Genomic DNA, 19,352 nt, shown 5'->3' on the forward strand with positions numbered 1-19,352 from the left:
TACTTTTTAAATTTGGAGTCATCGTTCCCTTTGATGACTATTGATTTTGGAGCCTTATTACGTTATATGGAGGCGTATTTAAAATTATTCCCTTAAATTTGATAAGTACTTTGTGATCCATTTGTTCCGCTTCAGGGGTCAACATGGATACCTTACATGTGTTGCAATCGTCCCGAGTTCGATTCTTGGTGCTAGTTTCAGGAAATTTTGAATTTAATGTCCCCGCGAAAACGATGGTGATGAGGAATGATAGGGCGAAACAGGGGAAAACATGAACTTCATTGACTGAGGATTGAAGCAGGGACCTCACATTAGAGACAAGCGCTGAGCCACCGTGCGCTATTGAGAAATTTTAGTTTGTTGATTACTACGTTATAGACACTGCAATGGTCCGGAGTTTTATTCTTGGTGCTAGTGTTAGAAAATTTTAACGCCCCTCGAAGCTAATCGAAAAGGATGACGATAAGAATTGATGAAATGAGAAAACATCATAAACTTACTTGCTTGCGGATTGAAGCAGAGACCTCACACATCAGAAATAAGCGCTGAGTTACCATGGCCCTTCGGTGCGAGCAATTTCACGTATGAAAAGAACATGAACAGATTATGTTACATTACTACACATTTCTGCTCGTTGTTACGCATAGAAGTTTGTTATTGTGAAATTGCAGAATCTGCTTATACTACATCAGCATCTTATTCAGCTGACGGACTTTTAAAGCTTAACTTTAGATTCATGTCAAAGACAGTTTCGTAACATATCGATGAGTGTTACATTTTTCAATCAAGTTTAAGAAAAATGAATCACATTTTAGATGTGTTAATTTGAATGTCGTAAGAAACTAACGAGTCAGCGGTATGATGTCACGATCAAAATTGCGATACTAGATGTCGTAACGATTGATGTGTAAGATGAAAAACGTGAATAATGTCACAACCAATCAGATTGTTTGTTACATCACGTTTCGGCTCATGGTGCATGATGAAAGCTGTGTTTTCGTTGATTCTCCGTGATTTCATTGATTGATTTCCTCGTTTCTGATTGGCTGATAGTGATGTCACTTTATACTTGAACACGTTTCAGACCTAAATAAAATTCTAAATTTCATTTTTCAAGTCCTACTTCCACGAAGATCGTGAATGAACGAAGATGTACCTCTTGTGTGAGCGTGACTTTACTCCGTTCCTTGAATTTGAGGTAAGTTATTAAGAGTTTATCAACCACGTTTCTTAATATCAATTTAGTGCTTTTGAAATGTATTACGCATGAGGATAACATTGTTATCACTGTTTTATTTTAGCATGAAATATTTAGTCTATGAGAGAGCAAATGGAAGAATTAGTGGGAGTACCCTCACTTACTTGACCGGGGGGTCGAATCAGGAACACCCACACAATAGAAGTAAGCAGGAGAAATGATGTGATTTGTAGATTTTCGTTTAGCGTTCCTTCAGTAGTGGGGCTAGGAATACAGCTTAATGTTGAATCTGAGCGCATACTGGGTGTTGAACCCGGGCCAGAGGTGCGTAACGCTAACCACTTAGCTATGAGGAAGCTCAGTTTCTGAAAGTTACCATTAACGTATACAAAATTTTAGTTTTTCAAAAAACTACGCTCGAATTTGTTCCCCGACAAAAAGTTTAGCAGTGAGACGTGGACCTTCAGTTTAATGTGTGATCTGATCTTCCGCCGAGAATCGAAATTGAGTCTTAATTGTTTAACCGCTTAGCTCGAGAAAAGCAAGCGCATGAGATTTTGTTTTCGTTTCATGTTCGTCATACGTTTTAAAGTTCAGTGTGAGGAGAAAAAATGCTTACTACTATGATTCTCTCAGCACAGTTAGAAAAACAATTTCATTCATTCTTTTTATCATTACAGAAACTTAGGTCACTTACATGTTGATGTTGGTCCCGGGTTTGATTTCCAGTATGACGACAATAAAATTTTTTAACAATTTGAGATATGATAATTCTTTTAGGATTGATCGTGTAGTCATTTTGATACCATTAAACATGTTAGCGATCTCTGAATTCAATTTTAATTCGTGCTTTTTTTCTCTCTCTCGTTTTAGACATTTGTTTTCTTTGCCATTCCTTTTTTGTTTTACCTTACCTTTTTCCTATTTGAATATGGCTACTTCTGGCTTTACTGTTTTGCGAGAAATCAATAGACATTATCGGCGTTTTAATCTTGAAGGACGAATGCTGGAATTTCAAATTAATGCTCCGACCAGTGACACCGATATTGTTCAGTGGATTCAGACCTCCTTTCAACAGATGTTGGATTATTTATTGGAAAATGTTGACGAATCATCGATGGTTGGATTATCTATTTTATCTCATGATGAGAAGAACAAGCCCTTTTATTTATCTTTTCGGCTGCAAGTAATCTGGCACTGGAAACTTTATGGGCTTCCTTTGATAGCATCCTTCAAAGTAACGATAGTTTTCTTATGAACGAACCGTTCATTGTACATTTTCATCATGTGGATGTGCCCCGTGGATTTGGATTGGTCCGTCGAGGTTTTTTTTATCAAACGACGAGTTACTAAAACGCAAGAATGGTATTTTACGTGTGAAAAAAAACGACAAGAAATATTTAGCGTATGCGATTGTGATTGCTATTGGCCTAAAGAAATATAAGGATACGAACAAGAAACTGTATAGACAATATCAGGACCAGAGCAAGTGTGTCGTTCTCCCTGACGTACACGAACTTTTGTCTAGATCCTCAGTGAATTTAGAAAATGGGGGATCTGTGGAAGAATTGCGACAATTGCAACGCTACTTGACCTATTATAAACTTACCGTATACACCAGCTTTTTCGGAGAAGATATTTTGTATGAAGGGCCTGGTGGCGAAGACAAAATTCCAATCAATTTAATGTGCATCAATTCTCATTATGACACCATCACATCATTAACGTCCGTTTTTTCTACCAACTATTACTGTGCTGCATGCCACAAAAAAATGATCATCTTAATAGACACGTCAAGAACTGTTCGGCCATGTGTGAGAAATGTTTGCAAAAACCGCCATGCAGTAAGACCAATACGAAGAAGCAGTATCCAGAATGAAATCGTGAATTTTATGGTGAAACATGTTATACAAATCATCTGACTGTACCATAGCATAAAGTTTAACCAATAAGCAAGATGGTAAAACAATGTGCTAAATGTCTACGCATTTATTCGTTTGTCCATACAGGGGAAAGACAACATGATTGTACAGATTATTTTTGTAATGTATGTCATAAACACGTTATGTCTACCCACCAATGCTACATGAAGCCTGATACGACTCAATTAAAGCCTGGAGTTCCATCAATATTACAAGCCAAGAAGGCTATGATTGTCTTCTATGATATCGAAGCCACACAGGATACTTTCTTCGATGAAGACACGTTCATTCATAAGCCCAATTTACTGGTGGCCCAACAAGTATGTTACAACTGTGTTCAAGATGAGGATATACATCATCCGTGTGAAGTTTGTGGACAGCGGGAACATATTTTTCAAGATGATCCGATCAATGCCTTTCTTGCGTATCTACGTCAACCACGACCCAACATCAAGCTTATTGTATCTTTGGCACACAACTCTAAGGGATATGATGGTCATTTTATTCTTAAATCTTTAGTGGTAGAACATGAATTGAAACCTACTTTGATCTTGAACGGAGCAAAAATTTTAAGCATGAAAGTGAATCACTTATCGTTTATTGACTCCTTAAATTTCATGCCAATGGCTTTAAGTAAATTATCCAAGGCATTTCATTTACCAGCGACCAAAGGATATTTTCCACACTTTTTAATACTGCTGCAAATCAAACGTATGTGGGAAAATTACCGGACATCCATTATTATGGTGCAGATGAAATGAAAGTGGATGAACGAGAGAAATTCATGACATGGTATAACGAACACGAGAACGATACGTTTATTTTGCAAGACGAATTGGTGAACTATTGTGTCCAGGACGTCAACGTACTTCGAATGGCTTATATATCTTTCATGGCCACTTTTGAACAAGAAACTCACGTCAATCCTTTCCTGGAGGCTATCACTTTGGCGAGTGCGTGCAATTTAGTATTTCGACGAAATTTCTTAAAACCCAATACTATTAGCGTTCTTTCTGCACGAGGATACCGTCACAGGAATAATCAGTCACAGATTGATTTGCAATGGCTTGCCTACATGCAAGAAAAAGAGGGCCATCCAATTCTACATGCTGCAAGAGGATAAGAAGTTTATGTTGCTGGTTTTCATCTGGACGGCTACTACAAACATCCCGACACTGAAGAGGAATACGTGTATGAATTTCAAGGCTGTAGACTCCATGCCTGTACTCTATGCGTCCCTACAGGCCGTGATCAGCCAATTTATGAGAACTCCGAAGAAACGATGAACTATCGCTACGAGAGAACACAGCGTAAAATGAAATTATTACCATCCATGGGATATAAAGTACATGAAATGTGAGAATGTGAATTTCGTCAAGTGTTAAAATCCAATCCAGCATTGGCCTCTTCTCTAAGCACACATCCTTATACTAACAAGACACCATTAAATCCAAGAGACAGCTTCTATGGTGGCCGTGTTAATGCCATTAAATTGTATCACGTCGCAAATGAAAATGAAGGTGAAGAAATTAAATTTTTGGATATGGTTTCACTGTATCCTTATGTGAATAAATGTGGACGGTATCCAATAGGGCACCCACGAATATTATCTACAGGCAGATCCAGAAATGCCCGCCATTCAAGATGTCAACGGATTAGTCAAGTTAAAGATTTTGCCTAGCAGAAATGTGTTTCACCGAGTACTTCCATTTCGCTCAAATAAGAAGTTGTTGTTTCCACTTTGTGCTGCCTGTGCCACAGCATTAAATCAAGAATCTGAATGTACACATTCCGACAGTGAACGAAGTCTAACAGGAACGTGGGTATCCTATGAAATTCAAAAAGCCATTGAACTTGGGTATCAAATCATTCAAATTTACGAAATTTGGGATTACGACATCACCGTATATGATCCAGAAACCAAGACTGGCGGATTATTCAGCGAATACATTAACACATTTTTGAAATCTAAGCTGGAAGCTTCTGGATGGCCTGCCAATTGCGTCACCGAAGAAGAAAAGCACCAGTATATTCAAATAGTACAACAATGTGAAGGCATAACTTTGGATGCAGCAAATATAATGACCAATTCAGCACGTCGTAGTCTTGCAAAACTCTGTTTGAATGCCTTGTGGGGACGACTTGCTATAAGAGACAATTTCAGCCAAACAACCATAATTAACGACCTCAAAGAACTGTATCACAAATTAACTGCTCCAGATATAAATGTCAACCAAATTTTACCTGTTAATGATTCGTTGTTATACCTTTATTGGCAGTATGAAGATGATGTTCCAGTACAAAATCACAATGCTAATGTTGTCCTTGGAGCATTTACAACGTGTCAAGCTCATCTGGAACTCTACAAATATTTAGAATTGCTGCAAGAAAGAGTACTATATTTCGATATAGATTCCATGATATTCACGCAGCGACCATCAAAGCCCACAATAGAACCAGAAGTATTTCTTGGTTTAATGTCAAATGAACTGGAATCAATTGGACCGAAAGCATATATTAAAAAATTCGTGTCTGGTGGCCCAAAACAGTACGGTTTAGAAATCTACAACTCCGACACGAAATCAACCAGTTATGTATGTAAAATTCGTGGATTTAAACTCAATTATACTGCAAATCAAAAGTTAAATTTCAATAGTTTGGAGCAAATGATCGTAAATTAATCCAGTGAAAAAATCTCCATTAGCATGCCACACAAATATATACAGAACCCACGATCATCAGCTTGTCCCAAAACTGAAGAAAAGAAATACAGTTTCAACTATAAAAAACGCCGATTAATACCAGACACATACGAAACATTGCTCTACGGGTATAAAAAAGCCAAAACAGAATAACAGCCATATTTTTCCTTAATCCCAACAACATCACCTCCCAAAGATGGGCAAGGAGACAACCGCAACAGGAGACATGTTTCAACGATGCACGAGTTTTCTTTTGATGCCACAGGGGAGACAAACTCAGGTGACATCACCTTGCAGAAACCAGTGGAGAAAAAAAGGAATTAAGGTACGTCACATTTACGTTTCTTTTCTCACCTCACTCTCTCTTGATCAGTTAGTTTATGTTCTTGTTCAATGTTAATAATCTGTTTTTTTTCTTTCACAGGAAACAAAATAAATATTACCACGTACACTCATGTTTTATTTTCTCTTTACAGAATTTGTACCCGTCATGGACACGTCTTTCTTTGAAGAAAAATAAATGCACACAAAAATGGAGAAAAAAGAAATTCTGTATTTTATTTCAATGCTAAAAATAAATGTACAGAAACATGAAAAAAAGTAATTCTGTGTTTTATTTCACATCCTAAAATCAAATTCCTTTTCTGTACTGCGATTTCAATTTCTTTCTTCTGAATCAGTTTCCCGGTAAAATAAATTTTCTGAAATCAATGTTTTGCGGGAAAAAATCAAACTAAATTTTTGTTTCAGAACTTTTTTCGTGTACGAAATAAAAAAAGTTCGTGTACAAAATAAAATTCTGTTTCAGAAAATGTTTGTGTACGAAACAAAATCTGATTCAGAAAATTTTTTGTGTACAAAATAAAATATTGTTTCAGAAAAATTTTTGCGTACGAAACAAAATTGGTTTTAGAAATTCTTTTGTGTACGAAACAAAACTGATTCAGAAAATTTTTGTGTACGAAACAAAACTCTGTTTCAGAAAAATTTGTGTACAAAACAAAAAAATCAGTTTTCGTCACGAAACCGCTCCGACTAAATGAATCGATTCATTCTGATAGTGGTGACAACACTGGAAAATCACGCGACCATTGTTACCGATTCACTGTTGTTACAGCGAACACAGCTAGGTTCGAACCAAATATCCTAAAAGTCTGATTCAACTCTAAATACAGCCAACTAAACAATAAGGTTATGTTTATACGTTTTAATGTCAATGCTTAGCACTGAGTCAACAAGGTTTCCTTCAAGGTCAAAGTCGTATACAAAGTTAAAAAAATAATAACACAGATCTCCTTTAAGATGTGAAACATAAACCTAGTGTGAGAACGGCTCGCACCGAAATGTGTAATGCAACATAATCTGTTTAAATCTGCTCGTCTTTTCATACGCAAAATTGATCGCACAGAAAATTAAAAACTTCTCAATGAGGCATGGTTGCTCAGCGCTTATTTCTCATGTGTGAGGTCTCTGCTTCAGTCCGCAAGCAAGTAAGTTTATGATGTTTTCTCATTTCATCAATTCTCATTATCGTCGTTTCGCTTAGCCGCGAGGGGACATTAAAATTTCCTAACACTAGCACCAAGAATCAAACTCCGGACCATTACATTGTCAATAATGTAGTAATCAACAAACTAATATTTCTCAATACCGCACGGTGGCTCAGCGCTTGTCTCTAATGTGTGAGGTCTCTGCTTCAATCCCCAGTCAATGAAGTTCATGTTTTCCCCTGTTTCGTCCTATCATTTCTCATCACCATCGTTTTCGCGGGGACGTTAAATTCAAAATTTCCTGAAACTAGCACCAAGAATCGAACTCGGGACGATTGCAACACATGTAAGGTATCCATGTTGACCCCTGAAGCGGAACAAATGGATCACAAAGTACTTATCAAATTTAAGGGAATAATTTTAAATACGCCTCCATATAACGTAATAAGGCTCCAAAATCAATACTCATCAAAGGGAACGATGACTCCCAAATTTAAAAACTAAACCATTGTACACTATTATATAACGAAAATGTATCATCAAAATAATAGAATAAGCTAAAAAAGGACAAATTTTAATATTTTTATACTCATCAAAGGGAACGAGGTCCTATACGCCCCCCCCCCAACTCCTGATGTAAATCAAGGTGATCTTATGTGTCCTGAGTGATCCCTGGTCCCTGAGTAAACATAAGCAAAATTTCAATAGGTAATGCAATCCCGGGCCAAAGCATGTCTAACTCATTCGCTATGGTCCATGTGGGGTCCCAAATTGTATAATCAAGACTGAAATAGGGTTATCCCCACATCAATCAAACACATTAGCTCAAACAAAATACCTCTACTTCATTCTCACCAGTAGAGAGCGCAGTGGCTCAGTGGTAGAGCGTTCAGCTCTTCTGTATGGGGCCCTGGTTCAAACCCCGCGAAAGTAGTTTTGTGGTGGGCAACATTATGCTCGAAATACTTCCCCAACGTCAAACAAACACATTAGCTCAAACCAAATACCTCTACTTCATTGTCACCAGTAGAGGGCGCAGTGGCTCAGTGGTAGAGCGTTCAGCTCTTCTGTATGGGGTCCCTGGTTCAAACCCCGCGAAAGTAGTTTCGTGGTGGGCAACATTATGCTCCAAATACTCAAATTTTCGCCCATACTTTCATTCCTTTCTCATCTTCACCAGTTCCTTTAACCTAGCCGGCACAACTGTGGGACGTAAAACTAAAGATTTCATTTGCACCAGTGTTAGTCCATCTCATCAAAAGGATAACATTCTCCAAATTGTATGCCATAAAAGGGAACGAAAATAAAAAGCATTCATGAACCTGTACTAATTCTTAACGTAATCAATCATCAAAACAATATTTTTAGTAAATTTGAAGAAGCATCATGGCCTCTAATCCAAAAATCCCAATTCAATGACGTCATAGCCGGGCCAAGGTACCTCTGACTCATTCGCACCATCGTGCATGGCCCCTGAATAAGCATAAGCCAAATTTCAATAGGTGACGCAATCCCGGGCCAAAGCATCCCTGATTCGTTCGCTATGGTCCCTGGTGGCCCCAAATTTGATAATCAAGAATTTCGATCAGGTCAGGCCATTACTACTGTTATTCCTATAATTAATAACCAGGGCCCGGATCTTGTTGATCTAACATTTTCTGAAAAGTAACCTATAAAACGACACTAAAATTCCTGTAAAATGACCCTAAAAATCACAAAAAATGACCTTAAAACTTGCGTTTTCATAAACGTTTATTTCGTTAAACATTGACATTTTTTAATATTCATTGGATTTTTAATTAACATTTCTCACACATATTAAAAAAATTGTTTCAGTTAGTTGCACTCCATTGATCATTTATTTCTATTGATCAGTCCATTGTAAGGCATTGTAAGTATTGAAAGCGTCAATTCACTCCCGAGTTGAAAGTATGAAGCACTCTTTCCTAGTTCGCAAGCGTAGACTACATGAAAATAATAGATAAAAACCTGTTTAAAATCTTTGTACGCCTTCTAATCCATTTTTAGTTATTCACGTGATCACATCCTTTGTGGTCAACAACCTGAAACTATCTCTTTGGCCACCTACCAACCCCAATCTTTCGTAAACCAGCTTAGTTTTCATTAGCTTGTTAAGAATAGTTTTTCCACCCCAATAGTCAGGAAGCAAGAAAAGAGATTATTCAACTTCGTCTTTTCCACATCCGTAAACCGTGTTCATTTAAAGATTTCCTTATGTAGAAGAAAAAGACCATAATTGACCTAAAAGTTACCTTAAAATATTAAAAAATGACCTGAAATTTCAAAAAAGCAAAAAGTGACCAAAAGTTGACCCTAAAAAACTATATTTTTAGTACCTAGAGTTGGTGGATAACGTTTTTATTTGAACTTGTCATCTCCTATGCGTAACAGAAAAAAGTTGACTTGTCAACAAGATCCGGGCCCTGTTAATAACATACTTGGCATTGAAACATGCAAGCCTATATAACCACAGAGCTATAAAAGTTTTACTTCTACGGACTAAATATTATCAGAATTCACATACATATTTATGTAATGAAGCCTTGTATAGTCACTGACAAGCTCGTTCCTACTGCTAAAACTTATTTTGATATAAACTCCGAAACTAATACATCAATTTGATTGCAGTTTTTGGTAATATTTGGTAATAGATACGGCGATTGTATCTAATGTCATCGCAAGCCTCAGTGAATGCCTGCATTACGGAAAGATCATGATTAACTAAGGAAGGTCGTGTGCTGCAAATGCTGTATCCATCGATGCTGTGCCGGATTCGTCCAACACGATTCATAAGCTATAAAAACACTCTCGTGGGCGTTTTTCTGGGTCTAAATTCCATTTTCTTATATTTTATGATATTACAACATTGCCTACCTTCTTGAACTACGTATGAGTTACATATAGGTGGCAGACATAAGTCTTTAATTAATTAACTTCAAAAGATACGCGTGCGCAAACCAAACTATAATAAAATATAATTTTAGCAAATCCATATGTACACCTTGTCTTAAAAAGGTTGAGCGCATTCTTTATTGCTGTTTCGAGGCAAAAGTTTTCTAAGTCCAACTTCGGGTATCTTCGGGAAAAACTAAACCAGGTTCGAACCTCGAAGCCAACCTTTGCAATCGGGAAAAGTCTTGCAGATGTGTTTTTCTTCTTTTAAATATGATAAGACTTGTTACCAATTATATATAAAAAAGCAACATTGATTGAAATACTTAATGATACAATATTTCGAAACTGTATTAATGCCAGCACATGCTTGTTTGTCATTTTGCTCTCCATACTTAATGGAATATTTAGATACGTAAACGAATCTTTCCATACGTAAAAGAATGGTGAAAGTTAAGACATAGAACATTATTCTCTCCTGAGTACTAAAATAAAAGTCAAAGTAGAACAAAAACAGCGTTTGCAGTGGATATGAATGTAATTATTATCTTAAATACCGCTATATATCACTAGAAGTATTATTCGTGGAGCGCTTGTGTTAGCTCAGTGGTACGCCGTTGGATTTCAAATCGTAAGGTCGAGGGTTCGATTCCCATCTGAGTGAATGTTTTTTATGAAATTCTATTTTCCGCAATGCATGAAAAATTATATAAAATAATTATATTAAAATACGTCAGTTGTATATATATAACATACAATCATTGCAGAACAAAGTTATTATTATGTTTAAAATATAACAGGTGTTCACAGTACGTTGGTATTCTATGATATATGTGAATGTTAAATACAAATTAAGAAAATAATATCATCGCAATGAATAAATTATGTAGTGTATTTGTTTGGAGCTATTTGTCATCGGAAGTTACTTCTGAATTTTCTCATTACGCTTTCTGAAAGGTAAAGAGACTATTCGGGTATAAACAGAAATTATTATACAAACTCCAATCTTCGTTACAGACACAAAACTCCCGATCCCCAAAACTATGTAAACACGAAATTTACGAACAGGAAGTCATGTCTAAGAGACTTATTTATACTCGAGAAAGAAGGCAGAATAGGATTTCTTTCCAAACGATTTCAGTTCAATAATCTGCAAGGCTTTTGTATATGGATGTGGTCCCTTTCTCTCCGCCAATATATATAAAGTAAAAGCGATCGATATTAGTGTCGAATCCATAGTTCTCGTTGTTGCAGAAATTAATAATTACAACTCCGAAAGCGTTAAAGTCCAAATTTAACTCTCATCGTAAAGCTCCTTTGTGGTAAAGCGTATAACGTACACGCTTTCGGTGTGGGAGACCCAGATTCGGCCCCCAGCGAGAGCTCATGTAGTTCGCGTTAATTAGTAGGTCTACGTCTCATATAGCCTCACTGCTGACGCGACGTTGAACTCAAAATCAATTCAATTGATTCAAAACCCATTATTATGGCGGGCGATAAAGGATGAAAAATAAAATGTCTCAAGTGACTGAGATTAGTGTCAAATCCATAGTTTGAGTTCGTGACACTGTTACAAACACAATGCCATTTAATGCCACGTTTTGGTATGAGCGACTATGCCTCCTGGATTTTGAATTTACAGGAGCAACATCAAAAGCATTGCTCACACAGCTCTAAATGTTTTGATGTATGTATACGTGTATATTCCAGAGAAACTCCGGAATGTCTGGAGCAACTTTTACCTAACATGGGAGACATATTACTTTCAATCTAAGGAAAAAAATATTGTGGAATTCAGATACCTCAAGGGATTGAAGTTGGGAAGAGTGGCATGTAAAAATAGTGTAAAATGACTGATTGTAGAGTGTTATCCATTGTTTTCTCAATCGTTGAGATGAGTAGTGAGGCACTCAATGGCGTTATATCCAAATTCATCCCCATCTTTACAGGATGAGGGGCTTGGAGATATGATTAATAAAATGTAAAAACTTACTTAAATATTTGACGAAGTAATAGTTTCTGGGCTCGCGAAAGTGTTTCTAATAACTTTGGAATGTAGTTTGTAACCACTTCAAGATGGGCTCTTTAATCATATCAACTTCTCACCTTAAGAAGAAATTACCATCTCAACTAGTATATGTATCAAGCTAGCCTTCGCAATCGATAAAAAATTGTGTAGATGTATGTTTCGTCTTTTAAATGATATACTAAATGTAAAATCAGAGATTGAGTTGGTCGGTGTGTCAAATGGGTCAAGATTTATGAGTGGATCAGTGGATCGTAGGTCAGCAAGGCGTGACCCGCTACGAAACACCATCACTGTGACTCACACTGACCCATTGACTCACCAACCCATTCTGCTCAGTGCCTTCTAGATAGCATTTTCTGAACACTGGCAACTTTGTCTACGTTTTACTTTCAAAACCTCCATTTTTCTTCTTTTTTCATTTGGTTGTAATGAAGAAAGAAATTCAGGCTCTTTTGGATTTTGATATTTCCAGTTGTAACAATGGCAATAGGACTTACTGCTTGGCTTTTGAGATGCAGGCTATGAGTTTTTAGAGGAGCTAACTACTGGAAAAAATTGGTTTATTACAAATATAACCTCTGAAGTCAGTAGAGAGGATGGTGTGGATAATGGATCAAACTTAATGACGATGTATTTTAGTGGGTCGGAGTTGGTCAGAATGGTTCAGAGTTGTTTATAGTTGGTGGTGGGTCAGAGTGAGTCATGGTAGGTGAATGGGTCACGTTGGGTGTTGAGTCATTGTCGGTCACGATGTGTAGTGGGTCAGTATTTTATGGATCAAGGTTTCATTGACCCACACCATCTCTTGTCAACATTGCACTAAAGAGGAAAGTTTCCGAAGGTGCGCGTCGGCGATTTTCTCAAATTTTGCACATAGATAGTACCCCACCAGAAAGCAATAAATCTCGAAACGGTTCACAGTACCATCTCACAGAATTCGAGATAGAGGGATTTGTTTGATTGGCTAAATTAAGACCTCAATAATTTATCCTTCTACAAGGGAGATTTTCTTCATCGTTTCCGTGGCGAAGTCAGAAGAATATGCGGCAAGTAAACTTAAGGTTGAAGGTTCGCGCCCACCTTGGGATACTTGCTTTTTTCCCCTAGTGTTTTTTACACTCACCTGAATATAAACAAATCAAGCATATGGGCGATTTAACATATTTTTGGGGAGAAATTTTGTGGTTTGTTGGCGTTTCGTTGAGTCTCTGCCGCTGGTGGTATAATTTTCAAAACCGAAGTGGGGCCACCACGGATCGTAGCTGCGGGATCACCAACTTTTGGCGAAATGTCGCCAGTTGCTCATCGGTGGTCCATTGACGCTTACGACATGGGGGCTTGTATCTGAAAACTAAGAGAATAAAGAAGCATGGTATCCATGAAGCCCGTTGACACTAATAAAAGTCTGAAACGATGAAACAGATGTCAACACCGGAAAACATGTATTTTGTAATTTCAAAGGCACCCCGTGTCGAGGAAAAAGATTTGCCCCAAGGTTCCTCGGTGGGTCTCAGGAGGGGTGCAACTCAAAATTTGAAAATGGTAAGGGGAATCAAGTAGTATGTCATTTAAAAGTATTACGAAAATTTAAAAAAAAATGGTAAGAGTCCCGAGTCTTTATGCTAACTTGTGCAAAATAGCGAGCGTTCAAGATGGTAATAAATCCTTCATTGAAAACTCCTTGACCACCTCTACAAATGTGAAACTGTGAAACTACCCAGAAGAGGTAAAGACTTGTCTTACCATTGCAAAAGTATAATGCACGAAGGTAAAACAAGATTTGACCCATTATGGGTTTATTACATCACTAATATTGAATTCTGCGTTCCACGATTGTGTCTTTAAGCTAAAGGACAGGGTGATTGCGAATTATGAAATTAATGGTAGAATACAGAATTGACCCACAACCAACTATGAACCACTCTGAACCATTGTGACCAAATCCGACCCACCAACGTAATCAACTCTGACCCATGATCTACGTCCTTCTCTCCATTGACTAAAGAGAGAAAACAGGACTGTGAAATTTTCACTTATCGGAGTTTGAATTCCTACCGTCAATCGCTCAAGCACCGCTCTGTTACAATACCGGTGGATCTGACCTTTACGATATACAATGGTAAAGTGTTTCTCATCTTCCAAATTAAGATGAATTTAAAATTATCATATATAATTATTTCTTTCTTGGCTTGCATATACATTTCAGTAGAAAACAGGATGAAATTTGAAAGTATCAAATCAAGATAAAGTAGACCAACGTAAGAAGAAAAGAAAGAAAAATTAGCTCTCCATATAATTAAGCATGCCGTACTAATTTAAAATGCTCATGAAATTAGGCTTGGAATACAAATGTTATGTTTATTTTTTCACAACTTTATGGCTTGGTTGCCTTATGCTCAGAACGATCCATATATTAAACACCAGCTTCAGCAATTATTATATTAGAAAGCAATGTGTATAAAATGCAAAGGACTGTAGTTTTCATTCCTGAATTAGTTAATCGTTTTCGATATTTTTTACAAATCAACCCACTACCAATTTCCAATATATAGAAAATCCCCCCCGCTCATGAAACACATTTTTAAAAATGCCAGGACACGTTCTGTTTATTTTTAGTAAAGAGTTATATACTGAATTTAAGCTCTCGAAGTTGAACGGCTTGTAAGATACTCAGTTTTTCGCGAAAATTCGGACACCTGCTCCCCACTAAGGATATGTGTTATAATGAAAGTGATATGCGTATGATAACTTCCCAGTTGGGATTTGGGCCTGATTATATACCAAATGTCATTTCATTTGACTTTGCAATTTGACCGTGATAATCACGCAGACATAGTTACTTTGAGTTTTTTATACTAGGTATAATAATTCATATATTACAGGTGATTCAATTTTTTTTCCAGCAGTTAGCTCATCTAAAAGCTCACAAGCTGTATCTCAAAATTGAACTCCTATTGCTATTGCCACTCTTACAATTGCAAATATCAAAATCCAAAAATACCTGAGCTTTTTTCATTAGAAATTGAGATTCAGAAGAGAAATGGAGATATTGAAAGTAAAACGTAGACAAGCTCACCAGTGTTCAGAAGATGCTGTCTAAATGCGCAGAACAGAATGGGACGGTGGGTAGTTGGGGGTCGTTTCGTCCAAAGATATTTCGTCCAAAGGATTTTCGTCCAGAGACATTTAGCCCAAACACATTTGGTCCAAAGGGCAATTTCTCCCAAGAACATTTTGTCCAAAAGACAATTGGTCCAAAGCACATTTCGTCCAAAAGACATTTGGTCCAAAGGACATTTCGTCCAAAACACAATTGGTTTAAAGAACATTTCGTTAAAAGCCAATTGGTCCAAAGAACATTTCGTCCAAAAGCCAATTGGTCCAAAGAACATTTCGTCCAAAGGATTTTCGTCCAGAGACACTTAGTCCAAACACATTTGGTCCAGGGACATTTCGTCCAAAACACAATTGGTCCAAAGGGCATTTCGTCCAAAAGGCAATTGGCCCAAGGGATATTTCGTCCAGGGATGTTTAGTTCAAAGCACATTTCGTCCAAAGAACATTTGGTCCGGTAACGCTTTGGGGTCAAGGGTTTGCTTCTATTAGAAGAGTAAAAGTGATGCATATAACATTATGACTCACAAGTAATACCTCCCAAGTGTAACACTCCGATTTTGAAAAAAATAGGGAGGTAGATACTACACACAAAATAAACGAATACGTGTTTTTCTGCGGAAAAGTGGTTTTAGGGGTAGCAAAAGCAACTACTCAAAATTTTGAAAGTTGACGCCCGAAAAGCAAGAAGAGGTGGACCGAAGTGAACGAAATTGTGCACAGATATTGCAGACGTAAAATGAGGGAATACGTGTTTCGTATTTTCCTGGAAAAAATGGTTACGTGGGGCACAGACCCCTCCAAACCTTTGATCACGAAATATCAAAAGTACTAATAACAGTGTGTCAGATGTGTGTAAAGAACATGAAGAATTGCAACGAAACTTTGAGTAGGGACAATACGCAAAAAATAAATAAATACGTTTTTTTTATTTTCTGCGAAAGAACGGTTTTAGGGGGCAAAAGCCCCCATCCAAAAGTTTGAAACTTGAGGCCCGAAAGGTCACAAGAAATGAACCAAAGTGAATGAAATTGTGCAGAGATATTGTAGACATAAAATGAGAGAATACTGGTTTCGTATTTTCCTGAAAAAAGGAAAAAGGTTTGGGTGGGACACAGACCCCTACAAAACTTTGATCGTGAAACATCAAAAGTGCGAATAACAGTATGTCAGAAGTGCTTAAAGAACATGAAGAATTGGAACGATATATTGTGTAGGGACAATACGCAAAAAATAAACGAATGCGAGTTTATTTTCTGAGGAAAACCGGTTTTAAGGGACAAAATTCCCCACCAAAAATTTTGAAATTTGAGGCCTAAAAGGCAAGAAGAAGTGTACAGAATTGAATGAAACTGTGCACAGATATTGTAGACGTAAATTGGGGTAATTGGGTTTCGTATTTTCCTTTAAAAAGAACGGTTGCGTATATCACGGACCCTTTAAAATTCTGATTACGAAATGTCAAAAGTGCAAATAATTATACGTCAGAGGTTCTTAAAGAGTATGGAGAATTGCAACGAAACCTCATATAGGGACAATTCGCAAAACAATAAACGAAACGTGTTTTAATTTGTGCGGAAAACAGTGTTGGGGCCTAGGCCTTCTCCGAAAAAAAGTAAATATTACCGTAATAGCGCAGGAAGTAGTGGACCAAAGCAAATGAAATTGTGGGTAGACATTTTAGAGACCCTATAAAATAAGGTCTTTCGTGTTTCTGAAGTATCCCTATCCGTTTTGCTTCAAATTTGGCACATCAACAGCAAACAGGAAATTAATCGACACGTGTCTTTGTTTATGCTGAAAAACATTGTAAGGGTTAAAGATGCCTCCTGAAATACTATAAAATACACTATACTGTTTGTGCTTGTTGTTGATCTGCCAAATTTGAAGAAATCAGATGGAGACACTTGTGAAACAAGAAAGGCCTTATTTTACGTATCCAATATCTACATACAATTTCATTCGCTTCGGTTCACTTCTTCTTGGCTTTCGGGCTTCAACTTTCAAAATGTTGGGTGGGGCTTTTCCCCCCTAAAACCGTTTTTCCGCAGAAAATAAAAAAAACACGTATTTACTTATTTTATGTGTAGTATCTGGCTGCCAAATATTTATCAAAATTGGAGTGTTACACTTGGAAAGTGTTACTTGTGTAGCTTCTTATTGCTAAAGGAAATTTTGAAATAGAGATTTATTCCGCAATTTTCTTTTCGATAAAACAAATATGTGTTGAGATATTCAGAAAAAACGTAAACGCCTGAAAACTAAATGGCCACCTTTCTTTGCTTTCATTAATAATTTTGCAAAAATATAGTTTTAGCTTCGCAGAAATACAGTTGTAGCTTCGTTGGTTAAGGAATTCACCTCCCAAAATGATAAACAACCCTTTGAAGAGCATACTCCCTCTTCATTTGCGGACAACATTGCCTCCGCATGGTCATGTGAATCTTGTATTTGTTTTGAGACTTTGCAATAGATATCTTAAATGTACTGTGCTGTACCGAGAAAATTAATATTAAAGCAAAAGTATATACTATATTTGCATAAGGAGTAACAGTGAAATAAAAATACAAGACAAGTTAACAATTCTGGTTTGTCATACAACTCACTAATTGTGTAGAAACGTCTGCCGAAGTTACACACTATCAATAGTCTACAAATAGAAACCAGACTTGTGGTTAACCTGAAAAGATACGCATATTCTACACGAAATGTTCCAACTTTCATCTTATATTTGTCAATCACTTTTCACAATGTTGCAGCCAAGAATGTGAATGTTTAAGAGTATTATCTTTGGACACTAAGAATATATTTCATACATGTGTATTTTTCTATTCTCAATATTTCTTCAAAGATACTTGACACATAATTTTTCAATTTTCTAATACAAGGGTTTGAATACCTAATATTTAACTTACTCAAATTTAAAATCCATTAATTTTAGTTACCGGTACTTATTTTAGAACTATTTCATTCACAACATGAAAATTTTAGATGTCATGTTAGCAGTCATTACAGCAACATACTTCACACTACAACCTTTCCCTCACTCTTGTTGTTCGGCCATGTTGTTTTCAGGCGTTTACGTTTTTCTGAATATCTCAGCATTATTTGTTGTATCAAAATGAAAATTGCGGAGTAAATCTCTATTTCAAATTTCCTTTAGAAATAAGAAGCTACTGAGTCATAATGTTACATGAATCACTTTTACTCTTCTAATAGAAACAAACCCTTGACCCCCAAGCGTACCGCACCAAATGATCTTTGGACGAAATGTGCTTTGAACTAAACATCCCTGGACGAAATGTCCTTTGGACCAATTGTGTTTTGGACGAAATGTCCTTTGGACCAATTGTATTTTGGACGAAATGTCATTTGGACGAATTGTCCTTTGGACCAAATGTCTTTGGATTAAATGTCTCTGGACGAAATGTTCTTTGGACGAAATATCTTTGGACTAAAAGGGTGGCCACCGGGTGGGCCAGTGTGAGTCACGGTGAGTGGTGTTTGACAGTAGGTCACGTCCTTTTGACCCACGATCCACTGATCCACTCACAAATTTTGACCCATTTCACCCACTTACCAACCTGAAAGAAAACGGTAAAAAAAATAGTAAACGAAGAAGTGAAACTGCATGTAGAGTAGAGGAGTCGCTAAAATTAAATTTTTAACAAAGGCAATTACGAAACAACACCTACTAATTGAAATCATGATTATTTTCCAATAAAGTAAAATTCAATAAACTTTCTTGTTATTGTTCGTCCCTCAATGCATACTCATCTCATGGTTAATTACCCCATATCGGACTTCCGAAGAAACTTATCGAAACAACTTATTGACCGCGCCAATAGCGACTACTCTCAGTCATGACTCCGTTTTCTTTCATTCAGAAATAGAAAAGGAAAGAGAAGAAAATAGAAGGGTAAAAGAAGGAGGTAGGAAAAGGGAGGAAAAAGAAAGAAAACAAAGAGAGTATTTTAATAAGAA

Source organism: Thermobia domestica, chromosome 16 (assembly GCF_964235325.1).
Source record: "Thermobia domestica chromosome 16, izTheDome1.hap1.1, whole genome shotgun sequence".
NCBI lineage: Eukaryota > Metazoa > Arthropoda > Insecta > Zygentoma > Lepismatidae > Thermobia > Thermobia domestica.